At 44.1% G+C, this 10,481-nt stretch overlaps 1 pseudogene; it reads left to right on the top strand.

Annotated features, from left to right (window-relative positions):
- The first annotated feature begins 1,640 nt into the window (after nt 1-1,640).
- Nucleotides 1,641-7,798, top strand: LOC127416710 (beta-galactosidase-1-like protein 2; annotated as a pseudogene).
- Nucleotides 7,799-10,481: the final 2,683 nt, after the last annotated feature.

Here is a 10,481-nt window from a genome sequence, read left to right on the forward strand (position 1 = left end):
TTTAACTGAATGTTGGTTATGCTAATAATCTTTGAAAGATACTTTGAATTTCACCATTAGAATTAAAAAACAAAACAAAAAAAAAAAAACAGTGTACTTGGTAACAAATGTACAATTTCATTACACTTTGAAAACTGAAAGCTAAGATGACCTGTAGTTCCTCTGATCAGCTAATCTCATTGTTACCTTTATCAAAAGGTGTATTAGATCATCTTAAAAGGCAGATGCTGTTTGCACCTGTAATGATGCTGGCAGTACTAGCAATGACGAAGACGATGATGTGAAGATGAAGAACCCAAGTGCAGGTTTATTTACAAACGTGATAACCAATAACGCTAACTACAAACAAGAACAAAAACAAAATATGAACTAGACTTAACATAGCATGACTTGACAGCATACCAAACATGTACATTCACATTCAATACTTGACAAAGACACAATGGAAAACATGAGGCTTAAACACATGGACATGGGGGAACATAAACCAATGAACAAACAGAACTGATAACAAGCTAATTGAACAATCAACCAATGAAAAGACAAGACACATGAACATGGAGGGAAAACATGAAATCACATGACAAGGGAACAGGAACTAAACTTTTCAAAATAAAAGACATGAATCAACAAAAAACACATGACATATCCCCCCCACTAAGGGGTGGCTCCCGACGACCCAACACATAAACAAAACATGTAAAACATGACAAATTCAAAGTTCTGTAGGGAGCTGGGGGGGGGGGGGGGCTTGGGGTGTGGCGAGAAAGGGCGAGGGGCATGGGACCAGGGCAAAGTCCGTGGGGGGTGGAGCCATGAGAGGCTTGAGGGGCGAAGCATGGAACTTGTTGCCCGGAGAGTAGCCGAAGGCTCGAAGGGCCAGGGTGGAACCGATGGCAGGGAGGAGCAAGGCAGAGCTGGGGGAAATCGGAAGACTGAGGTGGAGCCGGTGGGACTGAGGACCAAGGTGGAGCCGTAGGGAAGGAGGTCCCCAGAGGAGCTGACAGATTGGAGGGACGAGGGGCAGCCAGAGGATCAGAGAGCCAAAGCAGAGCCAGGTGACCGACAGACCAAAGGAGGAGCCGGAGGGACGAGGGACCCTGGCAAAGCCAACAGGCTGAAGGACCACAGTGGAGCCGAGGGAACGCCGAGACAAGGCAATGTCGAGGGACCGACAGGCCAAGGCGAAGTCCAGGGTTCGGAGGGTCCAGGCGGAGTCGGAGGGCCGAAAGTTCCCCTTGCCTGCTCAGGAGAACTAAGGGTGGGTATAAGGGTGGGAACCATCTCCAGGTCCAACTGCTCAGGTGTTGCTGTAACGTGGCATGGAGCAGGCTGAGGCGTTGCTGTGATGTGGCATGGAGCAGGCTGACTCTGGCGTGGTGGTGTCGTGGCATGGAGCAGGCTGACTCTGGCGTGGCGGTGACGTGGCATGGAGCAGGCTGACTCTGGCGTGGCGGTGACGTGGCATGGAGCAGGCTGACTCTGGCGTGGCGGTGACGTGGCATGGAGCAGGCTGACTCTGGCATGGCGGTGACGTGGTATGGAGCAGGCTGACTCTGGCGTGGCGGTGACATGGCATGGAGCAGGCTGACTCTGGCGTGGCGGTGACATGGCCTGGAGCTGACTCGGGTTTGGTGGCCATGACGTGGGGCAAAGTCATGGAATGTGGAGCCATGGGAGCCATGGGAGGTTCAAGGGAGGAAGCTGTGGCAGGCAGAGCCGTGGTAGGCTCGAGACTAAGAGTCCTGGATGACTGAGAAAAGATCTCAGTGGTCGTGAACATGAGCAGAGTCTAGGGTGCAACCTCTGTGGTCCTGGGCATGGACTGAGTCTCAGGAACGACCTCTGGGGTCATGGGCATAGACAGAGACTTGGAAAACGACCTCCGTGGTCGTGTACATGGGCTGAGAATTGGAAACAGAATTCACAGCTTCACTGCTTCCACTAATGCTCATTTCTTTACCGCCAGCATAATAGCTTTGTATGCTTTTATATGAAAGGTAAAACTCATAGTTTGGATATTATTAATAATTTGTACATCTTTGTTGTTACATTTAATGTGTGCTGTGTTTAATTAGAGCAGTACCATTTGATACATTTGATGAAATGTTCAGTGCTTTAATACCATTACTACTAATAATAATAATTCTCAAAATAATTTCAAAAGGAAGTGTGGTTGCGCAGAAGAGAATGTCAATTATTTAATTTAAATATGCATTGCGCAGTGCTATACAAGAGCAGAATGCGCTTGGTTAAACTACATTTGATGGTTTGTGATATGTTCCAAAATACTGCGATGCCACTGTTTTGTGAATTTACCTCATAATATCTCAGATGATATTACAAACATGCTAATACGTATATTGCCCTTCAAAGACAAAACAGTAACTAAAGCAAAAATTAAAAAAATGGCTTCTAAGTTAATTGGTTTTGGTGTGGATTTTGTTGTTACTGCAGTTTCCAAACTTTGTTCTCTCTGAATCTGAGAATAGCTCATCTGCCACAGGACAGATCATAATTTAAAAAACCTGACATAAAAAATCCATTTTGACAAAATTTGCGGCAGAATAGATATAAATTATATATATATATATATATATATATATATATATATATATATATATATATACTGTGACACCTTCAGCCACTGGAGAGACAGATAGAGAGGGACTGAGAACTCACTTCACTTTGGAGGGAGCACCATTTCGAATCCTAGGGGGTCCACTACTTTCGGGTCCCCAGGGCCCACTGGAGAGACCAACTACTAAAATTGAAGGTCTTAACACTCTCACTATGTAATATGATGACATATTTTCAAGGACAGTTGTGTGAAAAATGGCTTTTTATCTCAAAACTTTCTTGAAAAATCTATCAGTTCTGTCTTTCAGGTATGTGCCATGGAATCTGCATGAACCTGAATGAGGAGTTTATCTGTTTCACAAGCAGCTGGATCTGGAGTGGGAGCTTTCACTAAACTTTTTAACTATAACGAAAGAATAAGATAAAGAATAAGATCAATCTAGAACTTTTTTTTATTTTTTATTTTTTATTTTTTTGCTGAAAAAATGCAAGTGGTGTTATTTTGCAGTTGCCAAGTTTTTCTGATTGGCTGGCAACTAGCCCAAGTCAAAAGAGCAAACCACCAGAGGTGTCTATGACCTTTTGGCGTTTCTCAATGCAAGTCTTACAGCTTCTTTTTTTTATTTTTTTATTTTTTTATCATCCATTTGATTGCTGATAGCTTAGAAAAGTGATAGCACAGCATTGTAAAAAACATTGTCATCATTAAACCACAACATCTTTGTTTCCATCCATTTAACTCAATTCATGTACTTTATTTATGAGCTTTCAGAGTTTCAACTCGATTTTCTAAATCAGTAATTAAATTCAAAATGTTTGAAAACGTTTAATGAACTTATCATTGCAGTTTTTAACCTTGCCACCACTTTGACTGGCTTTGATTTTACTTAAAAATTGAAGGCAGTACGTTGAGTAGCAGACAAGATTTGTAGAAAAAACCAAGTGCCGTTTATTATTCAAAAATGTGAAAGTAGCTGTAACGTTGTTGCTGGCAATGACAATGATGATGACGTGTTATGAACCCAAGTGCAGTTTTATTAACAATCGTGAAATCCAAAACCCATAACTCCAAACGTGAACAAAATACAAAAACATTGACAAAGAACTTGACGTAACTTGACTTGACAAAACTTGACATGAACAATCCTACAATGTTACATTCAAACAATCAATACCTGACAATGGACAAAGGAAAACATGAGGCTTAAATACATGAACATGGGAGAATACATGACAAAGATAACCAATAAACACTGAGAACTCTAAACAAGATAAGACAATCAACCAATGAAAAACAAGACACATGAACATTGAGGGAAACATGAAATCACATGACAAGGGAACCACACGAAAGACATGAAAAACATGAACCAACAAAATACACACGACATATCCCCCCCACTAAGGGGCGGCTCCCGACGCCCCAACACATGAACAAAACTCATTAAACATGGCATAAACCCAAAGTTCTGAAGGGAGCTGGGGGGGGGGGGGGTCTTGAAACATGACTAGGCAAGACATGGTGTGGCAGAGTCAATGGAAAGTAGGGCCCTGAGAGGCTCGAGGGGCGGGGCCATGAGAGACTTGAGGGGCAACACCAGGGAACTGGTGCCCGGAGAGTAGCCGACGGCTCGAAGACCAAGGTAGAGCCAAAGGCTTGGAGGACCGAGGTGGAGCTGGGGGATCGGAGGACAAAGGCGGAGCCGTAGGGAAAGAGGTCCCTGGTGAAGCCGCAGGCTCAGATTGACGAAGAGTAGCTGTGGGATAGGAGAGCTCAGGCGGAGCCAGGTGACTGATTGACCAAGGGAGAGCTGGAGGGACGAGGGACCCCAGTAAAGCTGATTGGCTGAAGGACCATGGTGGAGCTGAAGGGACATAAAGCCAACGTGAAACTGAGGGCTCGGAGAACCAAGGCTGAGTCCAGGGCTCGGAGGTTCAGAAGTTCCCCTTGTCTGATCCTGAGGAAACATCCATAGGGTGGATACAAGGGCAGGAACCATCTCCGGGTCCAATAGCTCAGATGTGGCTATGACATGGCGTGGAACAGACTCAGGTGTGGCTGTGACATGACATGGAGCAGACTCAGGCGTGGCTGTGACATGACATGGAGCAGGCTCAGGTGTGGCTGTGACATGGCATGGAGCAGGCTCAGGTGTTGCTGTGACATGGCATGAAGCAGGCTGAGGTGTTGCTGTGACATGGCATGAAGCAGGCTGAGGCATTGCTGTGACATGGCATGGAGCAGGCTGAGGCATTGCTGTGACATGGCATGGAGCAGGCTGAAGATCCAGGTCAAAATATGGTGCTAGCTCAGCGACCATGATGAGAAACTCTGGCTTGGCGGCCATGATGTAGTACTCTGGCTTGGCGCCATGACGTGGAACTCTGGCTCGGCGGCCATGACGTGGAACTCTGGCTCGGCGGCCATGACGTGGAACTCTGGCTCGGCGGCCATGACGTGGAACTCTGGCTCGGCATCCGCCTCCCCCACAGTGAACGTAGGACCAATAATCTGCAGGGCAAGGTCAATATACTGAGCCAGGCTGTGGGTACTCTGACCGCCTGGCATCATAGAAGAGATGGTCTCATTCAGTCCAAATCGGAAACAGTCCTTGAGGGCCACCTCATTAAAATCCACCCTGCAGGCCAGAGCACAGAATTCCTCCACATAATCCTTTAGGGGACAACTCCCCTGGTGTAAACGGAGGAGCTGAACTGCTGGGTTCATCTTGTGTGGGTCAGGTATTCTGTAACGTTGTTGCTGGCAATGACGATGACGTCTGATGAACCCAAGTGCAGTTTTATTAACAATCATGAAATCCAAAACCCATAACTCCAAACATGAACAAAATACAAAAACATAAACTTGACATGACATGACATGAACAATCCTACAATGTTATATCATATTATATATGTATAATGAACAAGAACCATAAAAAAACATTACCAGATCAATACACGACAAAGGACAAGGAGGACATGATGGCTCAAATACATCAAGGCAAATAAGATAACAAGACTAATCAACATAAACCAATCACAAGACAAGACAAACAGGGACATGCACAGAAATTTTGAGGATCAGGGGCTCTAAACCTTTTTGAGGGGCAGTCGCTTCAAAATTGTCCCTTGGGGGTTATACAATCTCCGTCAGACAATATATTTTTTGCTATAATTATTATTATTATTTTTAATCCTGTGTTTTTAACACTGTGTTGCATTTTAATGCTTGGCTCATGGTTTTTTGAAGTGCATTCAGTAATTTTTTTCCTCATTTAAAAGTTTTCTAAAGAAATTAATAGTAATATTGAAACGTATATATATGAAATCATGACCACTCATGTGAGATGAAGATTTCAGACAAATCAGTAACCTTATAAAAGCTCTTTTATTCTACATGGGGCAGTGGTGCCCTCATGGGGGTTGCCAAGTTAGAATCACATGACCAGCTGAATACTACTCGCTTAATCTCAGTAATCACCCTGTTACTGGACAGTTTCATTCATGGATTAAATTAATCCTGGTTTACTGTGCATAGTGAATTTCTACAATGACATTGGTAACTGAAAACTACTGTGTTTGAATGATTCAGCTTCCAGGCCACTAGCTGTCACTGTAAGCTAATGTAAGTCACTATGACATACTTCAAAAAAAATACTGAGTGCATCTTTAATGGTTTGGTTCATAATAATAATTTTAAAAAAGTAAAATAACACTGTTGTTATGTTAATTACTGAGCCAATTTCAATAAAGGATAACATAATGTCTGACTTTATGCAAACTAACACAAACAAATGGTAAGACTGCTGAATATGCGTAAAAGATTTGCATATCATCACAGGAATATTTACTGAACAAATAATTAAAGTATAAATAAAATATTTTATCAATAAATGTAGATAAGTCTGATCTTTAAGCCAAGCAGGCTCATAGAATTAAAAATTAATAATGTGTTAAGTATAACATGTTAAGGAAAAATAATGATCGCAAGTAAAGGTTCAGTACAGTAACACCTACCTTTACAAATTAAGTTCCGTAATCGATGCATCAAAGTTTCAGCATAATACTGATGCATTTTACACCTATAAAAGCTTTTAATTTGGGTGGTATTTGAGGGGAACCTCAGCAAAAAGGCAAAAAAGTCACCCCCTCTTCATGTGCCTGAAGACTAATAAACAAATGACAAAACTAGAAAACACATGAAAGGGAAATGTGAAGACATGACATGAGACAATGAATTTCAAAATAAAAGACATGGCAAAATAAAAGACATAAATGAAACCCAATGAGCATGGCCTGCCAAGATGGGCGTGGGCTTTGGTACTGGCTCTTGGATGGACGAAATGGGGTCTGTGGCAGCTGTGGTCACAGGTTCAGGGTTCATGGCTGCCTTGACAGTGGTCCCTGGCGTGGCAGCCATGAAATAAAAGACATGACAAAGCAAAAGACATAAATCAAAACAAATAATAACCCACACAAACGCCACAGTTTTCAATTTCAGTTGAAATCCTTCTCAATCCTTCTCTTTTCAATGCCTTCCCATTAATCATCTTTCACATCCAACTCAAAGTAAATGTACATTTAATGTCATGTTTAATAGTAGGCCCTTACATTTATTTTCAATTAACTCTTTTGATAATTTGCAGGGCATTCATTCGTCTCGCAGAGGAATTAGGCCTCTGGGTGATTCTGCGTCCAGGGCCGTACATATGTGCTGAGTGGGATTTGGGTGGGTTGCCAAGGTCATTTGTAAATGTGTGTACATCTTTTTCTAAAAATTATTATTATAATTTTTTTTTTTTTTTTTTGGTTAACCAGTCATCCTATAACACATTATTGCTTTATTATTCATTAAAAAATATATATTGCCTTGTTTAACTTTGTTTTTTTTTTTTTTCAGCTGGCTGCTTCAAAATAAGAACATGAAATTAAGAACAACATACTCTGGCTTCACAACCACTGTGAACTTGAACTTTGATAAACTCATTCCAAGAATCATACGGATAAAGGTAACGTATCAGATTTTTGGTTGGCATGTTTTTATCAGTTTATTTTGGCCATGACATTGTCTTCCCTCCTCTCCCTACAGTTTAAAAGAGGGGGCCCTGTTATTGCTATTCAGGTAGAGAAAGAATATGGTTCATATGCGAAGGATGAGCAGTACCTGCCATTCATCAAAGAGGCATGGAATGTAATTACATATAGCACACAATAACTAAATAATCATAATCTGCATGAAAGTAAGCCAAAGTTAGGGAGGGGCGGGAGAAAAACCAAGGTGGAGCCGGAGGCAGAGACCAAGGCAGGACTGGCAGGACAGACCAAGGGAGGGAGGGTGGGGTAAACCAGAGGAAAGGCTTTAGAAAGGGGGCAGGGATGAGATGCCACTGGCGAAGGGTCAGAATTGGCAACAGCACCCGCAGGAGAAGGGTTAGACTTGGCAGCGGCATCCACTGCCAAAGGGTCACACTTGGCGGTGACCCCTGGACAGAGGTCAGACTGGGCAGTGGTTGCTGGGCAGGGGTGGCAGCCACAGGAAACTGGACTGACTGGCCGATGGCCACTGGATTGGGGTCTGTCTGTGTAGCGGCCCCTGGACAGGGGTCAGTTTGGGTGGCAACCAATGGGAACTGGACTGACTGGGTGGTTGCTGCTGGATGGGTCAGTCTGGGTAGCAGCCACTGGACAGGGGTCAGTTTGGGTGGTGGCCGCAAGGAATTGGACTCACTGGGTGGTGGCCGCTGGATAGGGTTCAGTGTGGGTAGCGGCCACTGGACAAGGATCAGTCTGGGTGTTGACCGCAGGGAGCTGGACTGACTGGGCAGCTGCTGCTAATGAGAGGTCAGTCTGGGTGGCAGCCACTAGACAAGTGTTAGTCTGGGTGGCAGCCGCTGGTGAAGGGTCAGACTGGGAGGCAGCCACTGGACAAGGGCCAAGTAGAACAGTGGCTGCTGGACAAGGGTCAGGTAGGATGACAACCGCTGGACACTGGACAGACTGGGCGGCAGCCACTAGTGAGGGGTCAGACTGGGGGATGGCCATTAATGAAGGAGATGGGATGTTGGTGACCTCCACGGAAGCTGCTGCGGCTTTGGACCCCTCATGGCACACTGCAGTGGACTCGGATGCAGGAACCTGTTTGTTTGTATTGGATTTTATTGCCTTATCAGCTTCAAAGGCTATAATATGCATAATGATGGCGCTGCGGATGGCCACCTTGGTGTGGAGCGCTCCTATTGTTTTGTTGTTTTTGTTTGTTTGTCCTGTGTTTAGTAATCTTTTTCCAGTCAGTTTTACCAGAGACGAACTGCTGAACATTCGACAGAATATACCAGACAATCTTTTCCTGGTTTTTGAATATTCAGATGTTTTGCTGAACATTTTAGTTGGAGGTGCGGCTGTGTTGTTCAAGAGACGCAGGCAAGGGAGACAAGCAGGCGCACTGGTCAAGCTCCTTTGGCGCAGCTTTCGAACAGCACTGCCGAGTATTCATCTTACGAATCTCCACTCTCTTCCTAACAAAATGGATGAACTACATCTCCTCACCCGCACAAACAAGGACTTTTCAACCTCTGCTGCCTTGTGCTTCACAGAAACTTGGCTGAGTGATGCCATTCTGGACAGCGCGTTACATCTGCCGGGCTTCCAGCTGTTCAGAGCGGATCGTATCGCGGAGTTAACAGGGAAACATGCTTTTACATCAATGAAAGTTGGTGTACAGATGTAACAACGTTAAAGAAGTTGTGCTGTCCTAATTTGGAAGCGCTCTTTATTAACTGTAAGCCTTTCTACTTGCCGTGGGAGTTTTCCTCGTTTATTCTGGTGAGTGTTTACATCGCACAAACGCATGTTTGAATGCCGCGCTGCAACAGCTGACTGATCAGATCACAGTCACAGAACAACAATACCCGGACTCAGTTATTATTATTCTTGGGGATTTTAACAAAGCAAACCTCACACGTGAACTGCTCAAATATACTGGATCACTGCTACACAACAATAAAGGATGCATATCACTCTTTCCCTTGAGCAGCTTTCACTGTCTGGTTCATCTTCTTCCAAACTACAGACAGAAACTAAAATCTGCTAAGCCTGTAGTAAGGTCTGTTAAGAAATGGACCAATGAAGCAGAGCTGGAACTACAAGCCTGCTTTGACTGCACTGATTGGAGTGTTTTTGAGGCTGCAGACAACAATCTGGATGAGCTCACAGATACTGTTACATCATATATCAGTTTCTGTGAGAATATGTGCATCCCTACTAGGACTTATTTAACGTTTAACAACGACAAACCATGGTTTACAGCAGAACTCAGGCAGCTTCGTCAGGCCTAAGAGGATGCTTACAGATGTGGGGATACAGTCTTGTACAATCAGGCCAGGAACACACTGAATAAGGGAATCAGAGTCGCTACAAGAAGATACTCTGAAAAACTGAAAAACATGTTTTCAGCTAACGACCCTGCATCAGTGTGGAGTGGCATGAAACAACTTACGAGTTACAGGACTCCTACCCCCAACCCTGTGGTGGACCAACAACTGGCTGATGACCTGAATGTGTTCTACTGTAGATTTGAAAAGCCCAGTCTCACACCCCACACCCGCTCTAACCTTCACTTCACACAAACACCAACACCTCCTGCAACCCCCCTTCCTACCCCCTCCTGCTACTCAACCTGCACTTAAGATCTGTGAAGATGATGTGTGCCGTGACTTTCGAAAACAAAAGATAAGGAAAGCACAGGGCCCAGATGGCGTTTCACCTGCATGTCTTAGATCCTGTGCTAACCAGCTGGCCCCCATCTTCACACAGATCTTCAATAGATCACTGGAGCAGTGTGAAAATCCCTGCTGCTTCAAACGCTCAATCATCATTCCTGTCCCAAAGAAACCAAAAAT

This window comes from Myxocyprinus asiaticus, chromosome 26, assembly GCF_019703515.2.
Source record: "Myxocyprinus asiaticus isolate MX2 ecotype Aquarium Trade chromosome 26, UBuf_Myxa_2, whole genome shotgun sequence".
NCBI classification, from domain to species: Eukaryota; Metazoa; Chordata; class Actinopteri; order Cypriniformes; family Catostomidae; genus Myxocyprinus; species Myxocyprinus asiaticus.